We start from the raw sequence: 20058 nt of genomic DNA on the forward strand, positions 1-20058 counted from the left end.
GTTCACTGAGGATTTTATAGTTGGGAAAGGTCAGATTGGTAAGGGTCAGTGTGTTTTGAAAAATCATTGCTCATTACATCCTCAAGTGTACAAGCAAAGTGAAGGAGACTTGTACCCATATCTACAGTTTGCGTGGCCCAGAAGGGAAAGACACACAGATGTTGGACATGCACATACAAATAAATAAATAAACATTTTTTTTTTAATTTTCAAAACTCTTCCCCCCATGGAACCTCTCACTGCTGAATTCTTGCTTCTCATAATGAGGGAAAGTGGACTTTTTTTTAAAACTGCTAGAGTACATTGCCAACCAAGAATTTAGTAAAATATATTGTTTCTCGAAACCCCAGGTTTGGGTTTAAAAACAACCAGATTCCCTGAGAAGGCAGTCATACCTGTGACTTGCAGCCTTCTGCAGACTGCCTTCTGCGTGCAGGAGACAACAGCAGCATGCCAATCTGAGAAGGAAGAACAGGTGCCTGGGCAAAGCAGAGGCTCCGGCCCCAGACCTGGCAGCTCCCATCTGACCCTTCTGTGGGCTCCTGGGCACCCAGGACCACCTGAATAGCCTTAAGACTGCGGGATCCGCCGTCCTCCAAGGGTGTAGACAGGCTTCAAAAAGTTGCTATTAAATGGGAGCTATGGAGATTACAGGGTGACATTAACCATCATTAAGAGATTTCGGTGTGAATGAGCCCGACAAGCCTTCCCACGTCTGGCTGAAAAGGCCCCTCAGACCAAAGTTGAGAGATCATCTTCTGAATACCGGTACTTGTTGGGGGAATTTGTCTGACAGACAGACCGCATGTATCACCTTCACAAAGACACAACCACGGCTACATTTCAGCACTCCACTTTCCAAACGGCACGCACCGGCATGTCACCCCAAACCGCACCATCCGTCTGAGGAAGGAGGCGGCAACGCCTGTCTGCCTCGCTCTGAAGAAATTAAGTCAGTTTTCTTAAAATACTGCACAGAAGGTCCGTCCGTACTGGAGGGCCCGGCTCACTATGCTGCGTGTGCGCTTTTGATCTCCTGTTTTCAGTTTAAACGTGACAAGGTATGAACAAGACAAGAGGAAGAAAGCTTCCTCCCCAGAAGAAGGAGAGGAGCCTCTGGTGGCTCGGCAGAGGGCACTGTGTGAGGCCTCAGCTTCTCGGCAGCAGAGGCCGCTGGCGGTGGATGGCTGGCAGACTGCGCACTCAGCTTCTGCATTTGCCATTCCTGGCAGCTGTAGACTCAGGACCAGGGCTTTAGCCTCAGTTGGCCCCCTAACATTTCCATAGCCATGTTATCACCAGGGTCAGACAGTGGGGGTCTTATTATTAGTATTCATTTATTTTATTTTCCACTGTGGATCCAGTAAATTCCCTGGCTGCAAAAAAAAATAAATAAATAAAAAATAAAAAAGCCTAGAAACTGTACCTGTCATTCAGTCATATTGAGGAGTCTTGAGTCAGCAACATGACTTTGTGGCCAGGAAAACAGTTGTGGCTGCCACATGCCTCACTTTAAGTTACATGAAACTTCTTTATTCAATTCTATGTAAGAGCGGGGAGCGGGGAGTCTCTTCAGAAATATGGGGTTGAGAATTGTAAGTATTTAAAAATTGGCAAATGGACAGCTGAACTCAGATTGCAATGAAACTTCACAAACGAGGCTCTTGGACAATGCCTCCCGTCTGTGACCCACCCAGCTCCTTCCCCTATGCTAAGGGAGAAGCTGGCAAGGTTAGGTCACTGAGCCTGACCCACTGAATCCTTGCTGTTCTTATGAATGCGGACAAGGCTAAGCAAGCTTAATTGGTCTAGCTCCAGCGGGCATTTTTAGTTTATTTCACCTTTAATAATTAGCATTCAATTTGTGCACCCTTAATGAGATGAAAATTAAAGTTTCCACGTTTAATTTTGTGTTTTCATGCTCGCCACGCTTCAGGAGTTTTTGTGAATAAACACTGGTATCAATGGGCCTCCAGAAAGGGCGGCCATAAAAGGCCATGGGTTTGTTCACAAAGCTCTGTTTGGAAATGAGAGGATAGTGGCTTGGCTGGGGGAGGGGCCCCTCTCTGGCCAGGACAAACCTAGGATGGTCTTTTGGATGGTCTAAATAACTTCTCTTCCAGGAGACATCCCCCTCTCATTGGAACTATTTTCAGTTCATTAATAATCTGGCTTTTGCTAAGCAAAGAAAAGCTCTCGCTCAGAACCAAGAGCCCCACTCTGAAAAACCATCACGGTTGTCTGGAAGGCAGAAGCTTCTGCTTGGCTTTGCATCCTCACTAAATAGAGAGACGCTGGAATCCAGATGGAATCATGTTTCACGCGTGCCCACACTATGGTTAGAAAGAACAGAATTCCTGTCACTATGTTCCTTGATCAACTAAACTTAGAGCCATTTCCTCCCTTATAAAGTTGACATAAAATGCTGACCAGAAAGAGGAAGGCAGCACCGTCTGAAGCTAGTGTAGGGAAAAGAATGGAACCTCTCCACAGTCCCGTAGTAAAGGTGCAGAAAGATGAAGCTGCCGGCGAGAGAGCAGCCAAGCGTGGGGCTGAGGGTGGTTTTTAATGAACAGAAAATGTGCTGTATTTTTAGGAAGACAGGTCTTGCCTGGGGGCTCTGAGGAGCTGTCCAGGAATACTTCCACATAGCACGCTTGCAGTGGCGATTTCTCTCCAAGCTGGTTCCTAGCTTGTGAAAACCAAAAGGGTCCACATTCAGTTACCTTGTGATTCATTTCGCATAGCCTGGCTATTCTTGAACTGCTAAAGATGGCCGTTCTGCACCCACACTCCAGGCCAAGGGAAGAGAAGATGCTGGCTAACAGGAAAAATTTCTTCCTCTGCAGGTTGCCTTGTGGATGATGCTACAGCAAACCATACTAGCTTCAGGGCTAGACTAGCTTGATCAGGACACGGAGGCACTATGCCAGGTGCCAGCTTCCCTAAGGACAGTCTCCAGTTAGGAGCCGAGGAAGGCGTAAAAGGTATCCCGTTACCCTACCAAGAGGTTGCACTTTCAGACTGGGTTCAAGAGTTGGTTAAAATAATAAGTTTACTTTTCTGATGGTTTTCGGTCTTTGTATCAGACTTGAAAAGGTGATGAGTGTCACGATCAGATAGCACAGCCCAGGGAAAGAATCTGATTCTTTACACAGATGAGATTTGTCTCTTGAGTCTGTATGTAAAACAGTGCAGGCATTAGCAGCAAGTCCCAAGAAGCCAATGTGGAGTGGGTGGTCCATCCGCAGAAGCAGGCCCTTCCACAAGGCATCCTCCACCCAGTTAGGCTGTGTGGTATTGCCTGCACTCTTTCTTATCCAGACACCCCAAAGGCCACCGCGTTTTCTTTGAAGATATGGAACGCTCGATTTTCTTTTAAAAGTGATTTCTTAACAAGTGTCAGACATCCATGCAAAAGTCCACCGTACTGTTCCAGACTGTAGGAGGGGTACAGACATAGAGAGTTGCACCTCTTCCATGGGAGAATCTAAGACTGTGCCAAGCGCATCCACACGGTGAGCCCTGCACCAACACAGGCTGATTAGTGCATCCACAGTGAACCCTGCACCAACACAGGCTGCCCAGTGCATCCACAGTGAGCCCTGTACCAACACAGGCTGCACACGACAATGCCAGAGGTGGTTGCTTCAGAATCTAAAATTATTTTTCTTCTTTCTGATTTTCCTTATTTATTTTCATCTACAAAAATAGCCAATGCTTTCTCTATAACAAGAAACCTAGATAATATTATTTTTAGAAGTGCCTCTGGCTGGGGCAGGGGCACAGGGGGCACTCCTGTCGGACTGAGCTTTGGAAAGATGGTGTCCTGGGGCAGAAGGGTTGTGCTGGGACTAGACATGGGTTAAAAGTTGTTTGGGTTGCTTACATTAGTATAGTAAGATGCCTTGACCACAGCAGGTGTTATGAGAGAACCAGTGGTTTTTGGATGAAGGGCAATGAGGAACTACAGAAGGTCACAGGGCTGGTGCAGGGGGAAAGCTCTCTCCTCAGAATAGCATGTGACCTCCAACATCTCAGGTTTTTGTTTTGTAAGCTTTTCTGTCTTTCAATCTGGCTCTCAAATTTCCCTTCAGTAATTGAGTCCTATAAGCAATGATGTCCACATGGTTAAAAATCAAATCATATAGCTTAAAAACCAAATAAAGCAGCAAACGTCACCTGAACAATTTTTCTTGAATTCGAATGCATTTGTAATGCACAAGGTAATAAAATACTTCTGTCCAATGGACTTTCATATTTGAGCACACACAAGGTAATAAAATACTTCTATCCAATGGACTTTCATATTTGAGCACACTCATTCCATTCTCCTCTCTTCTCTCTCTTGTTCTCTATTCCTACTTTTTCTCTGGAGAAAGAACAAGGTCCCCAAAGTGAAGTACCTGTGTTTCTGTGTTGTCAAGAACATGACAAAGTCTTAATAAATGCAAGCCAGGCACTTGCAAACTGGGCATGCTTTTCTTATACCAAATGTGCCCATATGCATATGCATACAGGTCAGCAAATCAGACTGGAAGCAAACCATAGGCATCTAAGGGAAGTGTGTACCTGCCTCCAAAGCCAGTCACAAGTGTGGTAACCACGAAGACAGTACAGACATAAGACGTGACCAGGAATCATCGGAAATCCCACACATCTGTGCAAGGATGTGCATGCGGCACACGGGAGGAGAATACATCTTCAGATGGAACGTAGCCAATCCGTGTGCTTGGGGGCATTCTGGGGAATCAGATGGTGAGCTTTATGAAAATCAGATTGTTCCCACTCTGAAGACGCACAGGGCCCCTGTCTTCCACAAGCAGCTTCAGCCAGGTCACAAGAGCTCAGGATTCCAGAAAACACAAGCTTCCACCGATTTCCAGAAGAACCCGAGAGCCTTTTCAGTGTGTGTGGGCATCTCCCATGGGACCAGCCCTGGTACACCACTCTCCAAAGTGAGTAGCCTGACTTGCTAGGATGTATGTGCTTAAGTTGGGCACTGCCAGTAGCTTTCCTCGGCCTTTCCACCTTCATCCCTTTCAACCCAGCCAAAAGGTTGCTAATCCCTCGTATTTCTAGGTGTTCTGAGAGGAAAGTCAGCTCTTTATCCGAGCTTTATGCAGCTTTAAAACTCAATACATAATGCATGCTGAAATGCATGAGTTGCAACTTTACAAAAGAATTATCCCAAAGGTTTCCAGGATGCTTAAATACTGTTATTTAATCACAAGGTACATTCTATGTTGTCCTGTAATCTCACTTAAATCATATAATGAATGCAATAATGAAAGTTAAAATCTCCATATGCACAGTGGAGCATCTCTTAATCTACATGTGAGCACACGCAGTATTTCTTAGGAGTCGGCATGCTCCCGTGATGAGACTTATTGGAGCTCTCAAGACTCAGAGTCTTGTAGGACCAGATATCATGTCAGACACTCTCTTATTAGAGGAGGATTGATCAGCCCCTCCCTCCATTCTGGAGACTACAGGAGTATTAATAATTCTAATCATGGTGTCCATCTTGCTAACTGCAGGAGAAATACTTCCTTTTCTACATCAGACATTCTCAGAAGTTAGATATGAAAAGAGAATAGCTTCAAATTATTCTGACAAAGAGACACACACTCAGGACCAACTGAAACTCGTGTCTTCCCTTTCTAGCCCGGATTCCTGGTTGCACCGTTTTAGTCATATTCATCTTGGAAAGTTGGTTTGCAAACACCAAAAAATGCAAAGCTTGGAAGCGATCTGGAACACAAATGAGCATGCCCGCCCAAACCCTATGCTCAAGCCATGGGTTGGCCTGGGTGTTGGCGCGTTCGTTTACTCGGCCTTAATTGAGCAGCACAGATGCCTTGTGCTCCAGCCCCTTGCAGGTGGTGGCAGGAGATGCTGATATCTCGGGGAAGCATGAGACGCACTGGCCGTGCTTACACTAGATGATGACAAGCCCAAGTAACAGTGACAGTATTGGAAACTACGTGGGTCTTCCTCCTTCCTCATAGACAAAGAAAAGTGAGGCAGTCGGTAATAAACAATGTCAAGAATCACCTCAAGTTATACAAATATTAAAATCAAGTTCTCTTTACTTTTATTTTCTTTCAATTTTCCATCTTTTAATAATAGTTAGTAAATCCTTCAGAATAATACCTTTTTTTCTTCCATCTTCAAAGACGGAGAGCCTTTCTCCCTATGATCAGGCCTGACAGTTTAGCCTCAGAAAGAATATCACAGCCATTTCCCAAGATCCGAGATCCCCGTGAACATTTTCATAACCTCACCACATTCCTTGGCATGTCTAGGGTGGAGCCACCCTGCAAGCTCTCCCACTGCAGTGAGCCAGCTGTGGGATGAGAGCCCAATATGAGTCTGCCACGGTGCTGGCAGAAGGACCTGGTGGCCTTGGACACCGCATCTCAAGACGTCTCTCCCTCTTCCCCGGCCTCTGGTCACAGTGGTTATTGTTGCTCTAGAAGTTGCTTCTAAGAGGAAATGGAATAGACTGTATGCAGACTGGGAACACTGCAAGTGTCAGTCCTAACCACATCCCAAGCTGCTGTGTCCAGCGAGGCTGAGTTTTCATTTTTGTTTGTTTGTTTTTTATTTGAATTTCTCATTTTAAGGATGGGGGGCTCTTGTACGGCTGTGAGGGAAGGCGGTGTGTCACAAAAATCCCCCCCCCCCTGCCCCGTCACCACCTCCATCTCCCTGCCCAGTGGAAAGACAGACACAGCATTGCCACGATCTATACCAGAAACCCGGGAAGAGAAGAAGAAAATAAAAGTTTGACAGGAATTTATAAATACGGCCTCGGTTAAGCGCATCATCATTCATAATACCATTAAATCCATTTCAATAAACAAAAACATGCTTTACTTTCCCAGGAATTCTTGGTGAAAGGAAAACATTACGTGAAAAAATAAAGTGTTATTGCGAACACAGTTAAAATCTGGAGTGAGGTTTTGAATAAACAAATTAAATTGCAATGGGATATAGTGTGCCTCGGAGCCATTTCTTGACAAAACCGTCATCTTATTTACACGCTTCACAATGCCCCACCATGGATGTCGAAGGAAAAAAAATAAGGAGAAAAATAATTAGCATATTAATCTTTTTTATGCTGCCATCTTTCAGATCCAGAGGACCATGGTGTAATTTAAATCTAAACGCTTTCCTGGCATTAGAATTCATTTTAGATGGGTCAATTGTTCCATAATAAAGGGGTAGGAGGTGTACTTCATGCAAGAGATTTATGTTTGCCATTTGTTCATATTCATGTGCTACTGAATACCCTCAATTCAAATGGTGATGGCTGTTCATATCAGCCGGGCGGCAGCCACACAGATCACTAACCGGGAGCAATGAATTTCATTTGCAGGACAAAAAATACAGCGAAATTAACTCCAACAGTTTATTGATTTTTGCTTAACAGAAGCCAGTCTAACAGCTCTATTGCCCCCATAATGATTACTGACAAAAGTTTAATTAAGCAATTATGAAGCCAATAATAGAGTTGTCTGGCCCGCTCGGCTCCAGCCCGTTCAGGACTTATCTCCCTACTGCACATCACAGCAGCCGGAATGTGCTTGAGGAGATTAATGCCGGAGAACACAGATGCCTACTTCTATTCCGCTTCATGATGCCGTTTGAATGGAGACGGGAACACAAGCTCCCCTTTATCAAATTACAAGTCCGCTTTTCATGAATATGTAGTTTTAAAAAAAAAAACCTAGTGGTGGCTTCAAGGTGTAATTATAAAGACATACAACAAAAATGACACACAATTCTGCCTTAGTAATCCCTGCCATGAAATATGCATGATAATGTATTACTGAATAAAGACTTAACAACGTTCTAAGAGGCTTTGCCGTCGTACGTTATACAAACAATTGACAGCCTTCTCCCAATGTTGTGGGAGATATTGTCTGACCTCGCGGCGGTGTTCCACTTCCTCTTAAATGTATTGTTTCCAGCTTATTGTATTGTTATTTGTCCATAATGCTATTAAACCGGTCTTATCTGTTTGTAAGAATTCTCAATTTATTATGTATGCTTAAATATGGAAATGCAAAAATGTGAGCTCCTTTCCCGGCATTAATCATTTCATAAAATATGCACCGGGTCCGGGAACCTGCAGACCCAGGGCTGAGGCAGCTTCTGGGCTTAGAGCTGCAGCCTTGCAGGTCCACAGACAACTCCTCCAGGGAGCGTGGCTTCGGGTGTGTTCAAAATGCCTTTACTCAAGAGAGAGGTCTGGTTTGCTGACCTCTTTCTTTGTCTCTCCTTAACAGAATCCATACTGATCCTCCAAAACAGACTAGCAAGTCACTCTTGCCTCATTCGCAAAAAAAAAAAAAAAAAAAAAAAAAAGCAAAACATGCAGAGGGGAGAATGCACGGGACTGGGAGCCACGCTGGCAAACTTTGCCGTTCACAGCCTGCCTGGCCGCGTTTGTATATATGGAGAAAGAAATCCATCGAGTGGGTTTTTCTGCTACTAATAAAGTGTGCCTTTATCCAAATGATGGTGATTTATTTTATCAAAAGCACCCGGAAAGATTTGTCTTCTCGCAGCCGCTGGGAACAGCTGCCTGAGTGCAGGAAGCAGCAGCTGGGGAGCCAGCAGAGGGATCCAGGGCACAGCCTGGCCTCCCAGCATCGGCCTCTTACTCAGCGGGCAGCCTTGTGGGTGGACAGCCTGTGTCCCTGAACCGATGGTCAGGTCAGGCCAGGCTGCGAGGCCAACAGCCGCATTCTTTCAGTCCCTGCCTGCCGACCCCACCCATGCAGGGAGTGTGGCATAGGCTGTGTGTGCTCAGTCTGCACCAAGGAGGAGGGTGAGCCTGCATGCTTGGACTATTAGACTAAATGAATATATCCTGTGCTTTCTATTAATAAAATGACTGTCTGTCTGTCTGTCTGCTTTTTCCCCCCTGCAGCGATGACTAAGGAGAAAGGACAAGGACAGCTCTGTGGGTGTAAACCTGTGCAGTGCCGCTCCGGTGAGAACATTGCTAACACAGACAGTTCTGCTAACCCCCCTCAGGAAACTGTCAGGCCTCGCAGGCGCCCTGCTCTGCGGCTGGGGTCCTGCTGGTCCATCCTGGCCTAGGCTGGTTCTGAGAGTTAAATCTCACAGAAACGAAAGGACCTTTCCCTCTTGTGTAGGACAGGGGAGGCTTCTGTCCTGGACGAGAGACAAAAGTTTCTTTAGTCTGGCTGCCATCCTCAGAACCTGTCTCTATTTGCTCCATCAGGGAGTGGTCCAGGGGAGCTGTGCCCATCACGGCACCTCTGTGGACCCCACCCAACTGTTAGTTGAGGAGATGGTTTGGAAGTGTTCCTGCTCTTATCCCTTCTCTGCTCCATGAGACAGGGATGTCCTAAGATTTCATCAACAAAAGGAGGGGTTACTAGTCTTTCGGTATTCATTAGAAAATGCTCAACCTGTGAGAAATGAGGGACATCCCAGAATGTTTGAAGGGAACATTGTTCTTCTGTATGGTTAATTGCTGGAATTTACAACATCAACCCCAAGATGCCTTTGAAAGCCCAACAGAAAGAGTTCTTAAAGGGAAAGAGAATAAAGGAGTCCCCAACCTGGGACCATGCAGAGGCTTTCCCCCCAGGAAAAGTGAGGCTGGTCTGATGCATGGGATGAAGATGAAATTAAAATAATCTTTGAAGGACAGCCACCTCACAGTAACCGTGACTGTATTTATCCCTCCCCTCCCCACCGGTGTGTGTGGTGTGTGTGTGTGTGTGTGTGTGTCTCCCTTCCTCCTTCCTTCTCAAAAAGCCTTCTTTATTTTTCAATTCTAAGGACCAAACCCAGAGCCTTACACTTGCTAGACAGAGCTCGACCTCTGAACTAAGTGACCCTGTTAACAACTGGAATCTCAGTAACACGCGCTCACTGGGCACCTGTGCGTGCCACATTCTCCACGGACTTCCTTCCATGCATTGGCTCTACTCACAGCTAAACTTTGAAAGATAGATAACACTAGATAAAGCAAAAAGTCTCATCTACCAGGGGGTACAGCAGAGATGAGTCCCATGGTCTTGCGGTTCTGTGGAGCTTGCTCTCCATCCTGAGTGGAGGTCTGTGCGTCAGACAGCCTCGCTTTAAATATAATTTGCACAGAACCACTGAAGTCTCCCTCACAGAGTACGTAATGGTTTCCCTAATCCACAAAGCCCTCCAGAGGCAAGTGAGTAGTCACTGGGCCACACCCTGTCAGCTTAGCAGTCCTGGAATGATTTGCTTATTCTTTAAACACGGAAACGTGGAAATCAAGGATGGTGGTGAAGGGTGGTGGGAATACTGGGGACAACACAGAACCACTGGTAGCATTGGTATGACCCACATTCTAGACACGGTGGCCAAGGACATCAGCCACAAGATACAGGGAACACACACAGGTAGGGTGTCTTAGCTTCCGAAGCTTGATAAAAACCTAAGTGGAGTCTGCTTTAAAACAGAGCTACCTGTCACGTGAGAGAATCGTTCTCTCTTCCGGAAGAATCTGTCCCTCCTTTAGTTAGCTAGTAAATATCACGGAGGTCTCACATCCCGTGGCTGAAACAATGCGTTGCTGGTGGAGTTCTGGGTGTGGGCAAAGCAGCACGCCCCTGAACTTCCTCGGCGGCTGCAGACAACTGCGTGCCTTGCGTGCCTTGCTTCTTTCCCACGTTTTGTTTGTGTTCGCGCATTCTGTTGCCAAGAGGTGACGAATGGTGATTTACTCTTATTAGTGGGGTTCTGAGAGGAGACTGACAGTTCTGACGCCCGCCTCCCGTTCCTCCCCTCCTCGATGAATGCAGAGCAGCCCACCTTGGCTTTGTGTGGCGCGGACCGAATGCTAAGATGGGCTTTAAATCCGTAAATTAAATACCAGGAGCCCTTACAGTAAGGCATCAAGCGTGATTGGCTTAGGAACTGCGGGGAGAGGGTGCCGGACCTAATAGCAATCCACAAGGCTTCTTCTCGGTCGGGTCTGTTCGTCCTCCGGGTAGCTCATTGTGGAGACCAGCCACAGAATACATGGGTGTTTGCTAATGGGCCACACGCCTCACTGTGGGTGCTGGTTTTCCATTTTCTGTAACTCGCCATGATTACTTTTTTAGGGGCTTTCACTTTCCCCAGCTGATCTGCCTCTAGTTAGGCAGCATTAATGACACTTCAGTCATCCTTGCTTTCAAGCCGAGTCCTTCCACAGCGAACAGAGAGCTGACATTTCCTGACATTTTCCCAACTAATTACAGGACAAATAATTAAGCATGTTCTCGTATGTAACAAATGAAGGCAAAAGCCGTCTGTCACGACCGGTGATTGATGACACTCCGGGAGACTTTATCTGATGGGTCCCTGCCATGCAATGGAGGGGAAGCAAATTTATTAGAACGAACAATGCAAATTCGGAGTCATCTCATCCAGTTATGCGCCAAGGCAATATCCATGTCAAGGTGACTGTGACAATGAAAGACAATATTTGCATTTTGTGGGCAGGTTGAAGGGGGAATCAGAGCGGTAAGATGACAGGCCTAATTATTTTGGCTCATACAGGCTGGGACAGCTGTTTCTGGTGTCCTGAACAAGGCTGTCACACAGGTAACTAAATAGGTCTGCATATAAGTCTGTATCCAACACTGTACGGAGATGTCTACCACTAATGACCAACGCTAATGTTACTGCCAGCCCTGGAAAACAGAAAATGTGTCACCACACACCTTCTGCGTGGCAGTCAACATTTCGCTACATAATTACTTGTTAGTGAATTAATTCCTATCTGTCAGTATCTATGCCAGTGTCATTTTTAGACCATTACAAAAATTATGCCATTGCCATAGCAACAGCAGGCACAGTTAAAAGGCAAAAGAGTTCAGATACGCAGGAAAGTGCCTAGTTAGGCAAGAGATAATAACGCGGAATCCAGAGCGCACCGTTCGCGTCTACTGCTCTAATATCCTTTATTTGGAATCCACATTTGATCAATGATTATTAGCCAATGATTTCAGGCTCCCAATTGCCACCCACAGTTAACGCTTCTCATAATTAAAACCGCAGTCCGTCTGCAGTAGCCTCATTCAGAAAGGAGCTCACCTCCCTGTCAAGTCAATTAACTGGGTGCTTAAAAGTGGCACGCCCTGCGCTGGGCAGCCCGGAGACCGTATGCAAACGGACAGGCGGGCAAAGCTCACAGCGGCTGCCTCCCTGGGCTTTATTGACAAGGACTTTCTATTAAGTCTGTGGGCAGATGCCCCATCCACTGCCACAGCCCTTTGTGCCCGTCGTGTCTGCTTCACAGAGGAACCAGCACTGAGCTGCACCTCTGGCTCCGTCCCCTCTAGCCTTTCAGGAAGCCATCACATTAGGCAGATGAGCTTCGACTTTCTCAGATACAGGTTTAGAGAATGCAGATGCTCTGTGCATGTGAAATGGCCAGCGACCCTCTGGACCCCGAATGCCCCTAGAGAAATATCTTTAAGATGGTTTAAGATGGAGGGAGAGAGGAATAAGAGAGAGAGAGAGAAAGAGAGAGAGAGAGAGAGAGAACTGGGAAAGAGAAAGTGAAATTAATTATGAGCAAACAAAAATGAGAAACAAAAAAATCTTCATCTTAAAACACAAAAGTAGAAAATATAAAATATCCTTTAGGAAACAGAGCCCATGCTCATTGATTTTTTTCTCTCTCTCTCTTAATTAATTAAAACGTTACCAGGCTAGGGAGGAGGCTCTGCGAAGCTTGCCACACAAATCCATCATTTCTGTTAAGTGCAAACATTCTCAGGGTGAATTTGCAATGATGGACGGCAGACATCTGACTCAAAGTGGTTCCTAATGATTCAGATAGAGGATTATATAGACGGAGGGAGTGTGGAGAGTGAGCAAACCCGGGGAAGGTAGGAAAGTCTTTACTCATGGCTGGGCTGCCCTGTTCTTTATGCATTATACTGACTCGTTATCAATACAAAGTAGCGAAATGGGAGGACCTGGATATTTTGCACACATCGGAATGTTTGCTGTTGTGCAGGGCGTTGGTAACACAGATCAGGAGTGTGGGATCCAATCATGCTAACAACTCAGAGTGCCAAGCAGGTGAAGGTGGGGTCAATAGGCAAAAAACCCAGTGATCAGGCACTAGCAAGCAGCAGCCGTGTCAGGGTGAGCTCCAGCCAGGGAGACAGGAAAAAAAGACGTTTTGGTGCAGTGTCGGGAAGCTGCTGAAAGCTGGGATAAGAATGGGCTTCCGTCTCAGCAAGAACACTGATCCTGAAGGAAACCCAGTGTCCTCGCTACCAGGTACCTCGCTACCAGCCGGGCCCCAGCACGAGTGCCCCGTCCTAACGTTCAGGCAGATCTCCGTCTGCCAACATGAAAGCAGAAAGAGATTTAATTTGGATTCCACTTAACGAGGTTGTGGCGACGCTGCCTCTAGTTACCACCAAATCCCGAACGGGAAGAAATCGATGCCTTCCCTGGAAGGGCCTCGGTGAGCGCTTCTTTCAAACGGTGCCACTGACAGTCGTTAACACAAAGGCAACAAAGAGAGACAGGAACCATTTTTAAAGAGGACTGGATTTTGCATATTTTGTGATTCCCACAGCATGTCTGCTGCATCCCAGATGTTCACTGCCCAGGCTACTGCCCTTACTTTGAGGATTAATTTGCTTAAATTTCACACATAATGACTGACCCCGGACCCGACCATTTTAACACTAAATATCCTTATTTGTAATTTGTAGAAGGAAGGTTGGTCACAAAGTGACTAAGTCCGCTGGTTAAGAACTAGTTTTTCAAACATGTAAACAACAGGATATCTTGGTAGAAACTGTACACAAATTTGATACGAGGAGCCAATGAAATAGCTCCTGTCTAATGATCCCAGTCAGTCTAATTAATGTATTCTGCTACATTACATTTTAAGAAGTGACCATTGTATGATACACTTTGAAATATGCACAAGCTAATGGGATAAGATACAAAAATTATTATGCTGACAGTAAATCATATTACATTCCTAATAAGCATTAACTAGATAACTAGGTCAAAGCAGTATTATCTTAATTGATTTTTCAAAAGAAACCTGACAGAAAAATGTCAATGCTAGAATATTTCTTCATGCATCATTAAAACAAGATTGGCTTTTAACAAAAGAAGAGCCCTTCACAGAATTGATTCTTGCTTCGGGCTGCCTGCGAGTAAGTGTATTACATAAAAATCTATACAGGATATTAAAACAACACCGCTCTGCAAGACAGTTACAATTAAAAGCTGACACCCACCCCCCATGTGTCGGCCACAGTGACTTGCCAGAGAGGGAGGAAAGTCTGCCTGGCCACCGGCATATGAATAGAGAACCGTCTACTGAGAAGAGGAAAGAACAGTTAACCAGGCTTCTGATGAAATACGAACACCCATCATTCCTGTGTTTTGTAACTTGGTAGAAAAAAAAAAAAAAAAGAACGACACAGGCTTGCCCTGGAAACATTCCCTGGAGTTTTTAATGAGGGTACCATGACGCCTGCATGTAGACTTTGATGAAGGCCGTGGACAGGCAAGACTGAGACAACTATGTTAGAGAGGTCAAGATGCTCTTCTCTCAATGGTGACAAAGGAGTGTTGGGTCACGAGGGATGGGAAATAGATGAATACAGTATCACAGTGGGTGACGGAAGTAGGTGTGTGCGAAGATGTCCACATTCTGGTTGACACGGGGCATGACCCTCACCCCAAAGACACCATCTTTAGTTTTGCCTCTGGACTCTGGTTCCTCAAACTGAGAATCGGGGTAGCCTGCGCAACTTGCAGGAATTTAAGCAGGATAGGATTTGGGTTTTTCTTGAACCAAAAGATATGTACGATACAGAGGTGCTAACCATGAGGTACTGGACACGTGCCCTTGAGGAATTTATCCAGTTATGTGAAGCTTTGCCCTCAGAGCAGGGAACACTGGGGTAGGATGATGCCATCCATGCTGAGGACACTCAAACTCTTAGATAAAGGTCAGAGTGGGAATCTGTTCTCATTGCCTGTAGTGTTAAATGGAAGGTGGTAAAAAGGATGGCATGTGTGTCTTTAAATTGCTTCTTCCCACCATATACCCTACCCAGAACAAGCTTCTTTCTCTCCCTCCTCCAGTCTTGAGTCTGCTGGCTTTTGTTCAGCTAAGCTCTCGATCCAGTGACTGTTCCTTCCATATTTATTTTCACATGAAAAGTAGGAGGTATCTGTGATCTGAAATGAAGGCTGAAGATGCATGCCTACACACACCCAGACACCTACTTCTTCGAAGACCTGCTGTTTATAACCAACCAGCAAAATGACTCGTAGCTAAGGAGACCATTGGTGACTTTGTGAAAGAATTATGTTAGTCAGGCAGAGTTTAGAAGTAAGGTTAATATGCTTTAGGATAGCTCTGGAGTTCATCTTGTTTTCTGGGTAGATTTTTGAACCAATCCATTCTTTGAATTTTTCTGTCATGACTATGTGCTTCCCATTTCTTCAGTCAGTGTGAACCTTGTCATAAGGAGAAGCCATTCTGTGCACCAGGGCAAGTATTAGGTTCTTCCCACCCTGCTGTGGTCCACGCAAAGGGTGCTATGACAACACGGAGAGGGTGGGAGAGCATCTGTAGTTGGGAGCAAACTGTGTTAAGCACTGGCTGTGCCTCCTTTGGTAAGGGTCAGCAGGCAATCAATATTTCATAGCAGAAATAGTTTTATAGATGTTGGAAACCTTTGGACACCTAAGAAGCTTCTTTACAGTCATTTTCCCTGTGGTTCATGTTACTTCACTTCTACTCCAGACAGCACAGGTATCTGATGTCTTTTCTGTTAATACTACATATTTAATGAGAAGCTTACTTGGTGCCAGACCCCAAGCATACAAGGTTGAGCCCAGCTATGGCACATTTGAATGGGGCCTATCTTCCAAAGCTCATGGGCTTGAGCTTTATCCTCAACTGGTGGTTCTGTTGTAGAAGGTAGTGGAAGCTTTGGGAGGTAGAAAACAGTTGGAGGAAGTAGTAAAAGAAGTCATATCTTATAGCCTGCTCTACTTCCTGTGAGTGGATTTTAGATTAGCCAAAGAGTCCCAGTCACATACTCCCAAGTCTCTGCTAAACTGTTCTTACTATGATGGACCATCCTCTAGTTAAGCATCTTCTTCATAATATTGTTTCTTGCCAATTATGTGTCCATAAAGAGTAACAAAGTAACTAGTGCCAGACCCATTCAGTCTGGAGTTTGGGCCATCCTCATAACGACCAGAGATGGTCAGGTTTTCTCATTTGTCTGGAGAAAAACCAGTGCAGGAGTTAACTTTTATTACCACTTAGTGACTGCTTCTCACTGTGGTACTTCAAGGTGGTATTGATCATCATCTTATATGCAGTGCTATGAAGATGTGCATGACACCTGTGTCAGTCATGAGGTTCTTGTGAGAACCCAAGTTCAATAGAGGAGTGCATCAGGACAGAGTGGTACACTAGAAGGCCAAAGAAGGGTATGCTACTCAGTCAATGTCAGAATCCAGATACAACAGAGTGCATGCCAACAAGTATGTCAGGTGCCACAAAGGGATATGCCAACACCAGGTCCGTGTCAGAGTATGCACCCCAAAGAGGAGCATGTCACAAGAAGACACATGCCATGGGGTTAATGTCAGGACACAGGTGCCACAAAGGCACATGCCACACAACCTATACAAGGACCTGTGCACCACAGAGGATTGTGACATGCCAGGATCAAGGCGTGAGTACCATAGAAAGGTTCAGCATGAGGTCATCGTCTTAGTTGGGGTTTCTATTGCTATGAAGAGATACAATGACCAAGGCAACTCTTATAAAGAAAAACATTTAATTGAGGTGGTGGCTTACAATATCAGAAGTTTAGTCTATTATCATCATGGTGGGTAGCAAGGTAGCTGGGAGCATGATGGCTGGGAGTATGGTGTCATACAAGCACACATTGGGGTGGAGAATGAGGTACAGATTCTACATCTTTATCCAAAAGCAACAGGAAGTGAACTGAGACACTGTGTAGCTTGAACATATGAGACCTCAAACCTCCACAGTGATACACTTCCTACAACAAGGCTATACCCACTCCAATAAAGTCACACCTTCTAATAGCGCCACTCCCATTGGGGTCCATTTTCTTTCAAACCACCATAGTGAGTGTCAGGGCCCAGTCTGAACTTTTGTTTTGTGAGCCCTAAACCTTTCACCCATTGATACATGATATCAGGGAATGACAGCTGTTACTATCTCAGTCTGTTTTGTTGGCGGAGTGATCTGAATCCATGATGCCCCCTCCATCTGTGCTCAGATCCACTATCCATTCCTTTAGCCCCTGCTTTTCAAGTTTTCTGTCATCATAAACCCTACAGAATTGATGCACTGTGTCTCCATAGCTAACAAATTCAAGTACATGGAGCATTTAAAAGTTCTAGACTTTTTAGAGAAAAGGAGAGGTGGCTCAGTGGTTAAGTGGTTAACACTTACTGCTCTTGCAGAGGACCCAGTTTTGGTTCCCAGAACCCACATGGTGGCTCACAAATGCCTAGAACTCTAGTTACAGGGGATCTGATATCTTCTTCTGTCCTCTGTGGGAACCAAGAATGCTATCATGAGACACTGGTACTTACTCATCTTTAGGTGAGGACAATAAGATTAGTGTTCAGGTCTTCCAGGGCATCAAGTAGTACAGAAAGAGTATTTTAAAACAATAGATAAGACATTCATCTCAGTCCCTGTCTATGCTGCACAGCATGGTGCTGGCTGTTTGTCCAGCCCCCACCCCATGTACCTGGTATACCTAGACCTTCACTTCATCTGAGAATTTGCATTTGTTTTAGTTAACATCCCAACCTCCAGTATCTTATATGGAAACAGTACTCTGGATGTTCTAGCTTCAGGCTTCCTTCCTAAACAGACACCCAACACATCCTGATTGAATAGACTCCCAATAGTTCCTGCTTGAATAAACACCCAATAGGTCCTGCCTGGATAGATCTTCTACAGGTCTTTCTTGCATGGATATCCTACAGATCCTGCTTCATAGACCTCAGCAGTTTCTGGTTGAATAGGCCCCAAAAGGTCATGCTTGAATATAATCCAATGAATCCTGCTTGAATAGACCTCCAACAGATCCTGTATGAATAGGATTCCCAACAGGTCCCATTTGAATATACACCCAACAGATCCTACTTGCAAGAATTCTGTACAGGTCCTGCTCGATTGGATCCCCTACAAAACCTGCTTGCATAGACACCCAACAGGTCCTGCTTGAATGGATCCCCTACAGGACTTGCTTGCATAGACACTCAACAGGTCCTGCTTGAATGGATCCCCTACAGGGTCTGCTTGCATAGACACCCAACAGGTTCTGCTTGAATAAACACTCAACAGCTCTTGCTTGAATAGTCTCCCTACAGGTTCTGCCTGTCACACAGCTTCCCAAATGTTCATAGTCTCCATCTTGTACCCTTTAGGGTTCATGTGTTAATGTGGGGATAACTGCTTGAAACTGCCATGATCCAGGGATGAGTTCACACATTCTCCTTCCCCAAAAGCAAAGCCTGCATCTGCCACTGACTTGGACCACTTGAGGCTGTGGCCACAAAGACCTCATCTTGGCATCATAGTCAAACAAATTAGAAAACAGATCAAATCTGAACTTTTAGTTTTTTTAACTTTCTGAGGTTGCAAAACTAAACTATTTATTAAAAGCATGAAACAGACTAATATGAAATCCCTACCAAGCTCTAATTTAGAAAACTTGCTGCCAATAAAATGTCAACAGAAAAAAATCAATTTTGTTTATATTGAAGCTTTCATTTGATTCATCTTCAAATTAATACAAAGCATTGCAAGTCATTTATCTGTCAATCAAAACATATTTCCTAAATAGGGTTTGAGTGCTTTTTTAACAGCTTTTAATAAAAACCTTTGGTTTTCTGCCACTGTCTCCTACTAAGAACTGGTGGAAATTTTAGGAGTGTTCTGTACAGGCATTGAGATAGAAAGGCCCATCAGAGACCAGACTGCGGTCTTACACAATGCTTTCAAGACATCCATATGTCTTGATATGGTGGTGACCACATGCTCATATTTTAATTGAGGCATATCCATGGTCTTTATAGTTCCACTGCTGCACCAATTTCATCTGCACAAATGTGTCCACAGTTAGCAGATCACCAGTCTAATTTTGACCTTATGAAATCTTCCACATTGGAGTTCTGGAAACCACATGTCCAAGCCTCAGAAAGTCATGTGGTAACAGAGATGATCTCAATTGCTATGTGGTGACATGAAACTTGCAAAATGCATAATTCAAAAATTAATAGACTCTTAAAAATGGATACAGCACAAATTCTAATTGGTCTAATTGGTCTTAATAATAAAAACTCAGAGTCAGTCATGGGGGTGAAAGGGGAAGGATCAGAGAAGCAGAGACGCCAGCCGCTAGAGTTCTTACCTCTACCAACACTCAGACCAAAAGGGCGAGCCTGTTCTCAGACTGCTTTCACAGACTGAGTCCTTTGAGTGCATCCTCAGACAGACCGCTTCAGACTGCTGCCTCCCTCAGACCACAGTCCTAGAAAAAGAACTACAGGCAACTGAGAAATGCTGAGAGTAGAAAAATAGTTCTCCCTAGGAAAGAGGCCACAAATACTGAGTGCTCATCCCTTCAGTGATATGGATACAAGCAACACTATATTGACTGAACAGGTTCTGCTTATATATTTAGAAACACACACACACACTTTGTCCACCTTCAAGGTCTGTCATGGTACCTGTGGTCCTTACCCCAGACCCTGCTTCTTCTTCGACTTCTTGAGAACAGAGGCTCTAACTGAAGTGAGATGGTATCTCAAAGTAGTTTAAATTTTCTTTTCCCTGATGGATAATTGAGTTCTTTATGTAATCTAGATACTAATCCTCTGTCAGATGAATAGCTGGTAACTATTTTTCTCCTATTCTCAGTAGGGTGCCTCTTCTCTGTAGAGAAGGATTTTGTTTCATGGGGTTCCCTTGTCAACTGTTGG

The sequence above is a fragment of the Microtus oregoni genome, unplaced genomic scaffold (genome assembly GCF_018167655.1).
Source record: "Microtus oregoni isolate MIOR12 unplaced genomic scaffold, Mior012 000040F_ref0000088, whole genome shotgun sequence".
In the NCBI taxonomy this organism is placed as follows: domain Eukaryota; kingdom Metazoa; phylum Chordata; class Mammalia; order Rodentia; family Cricetidae; genus Microtus; species Microtus oregoni.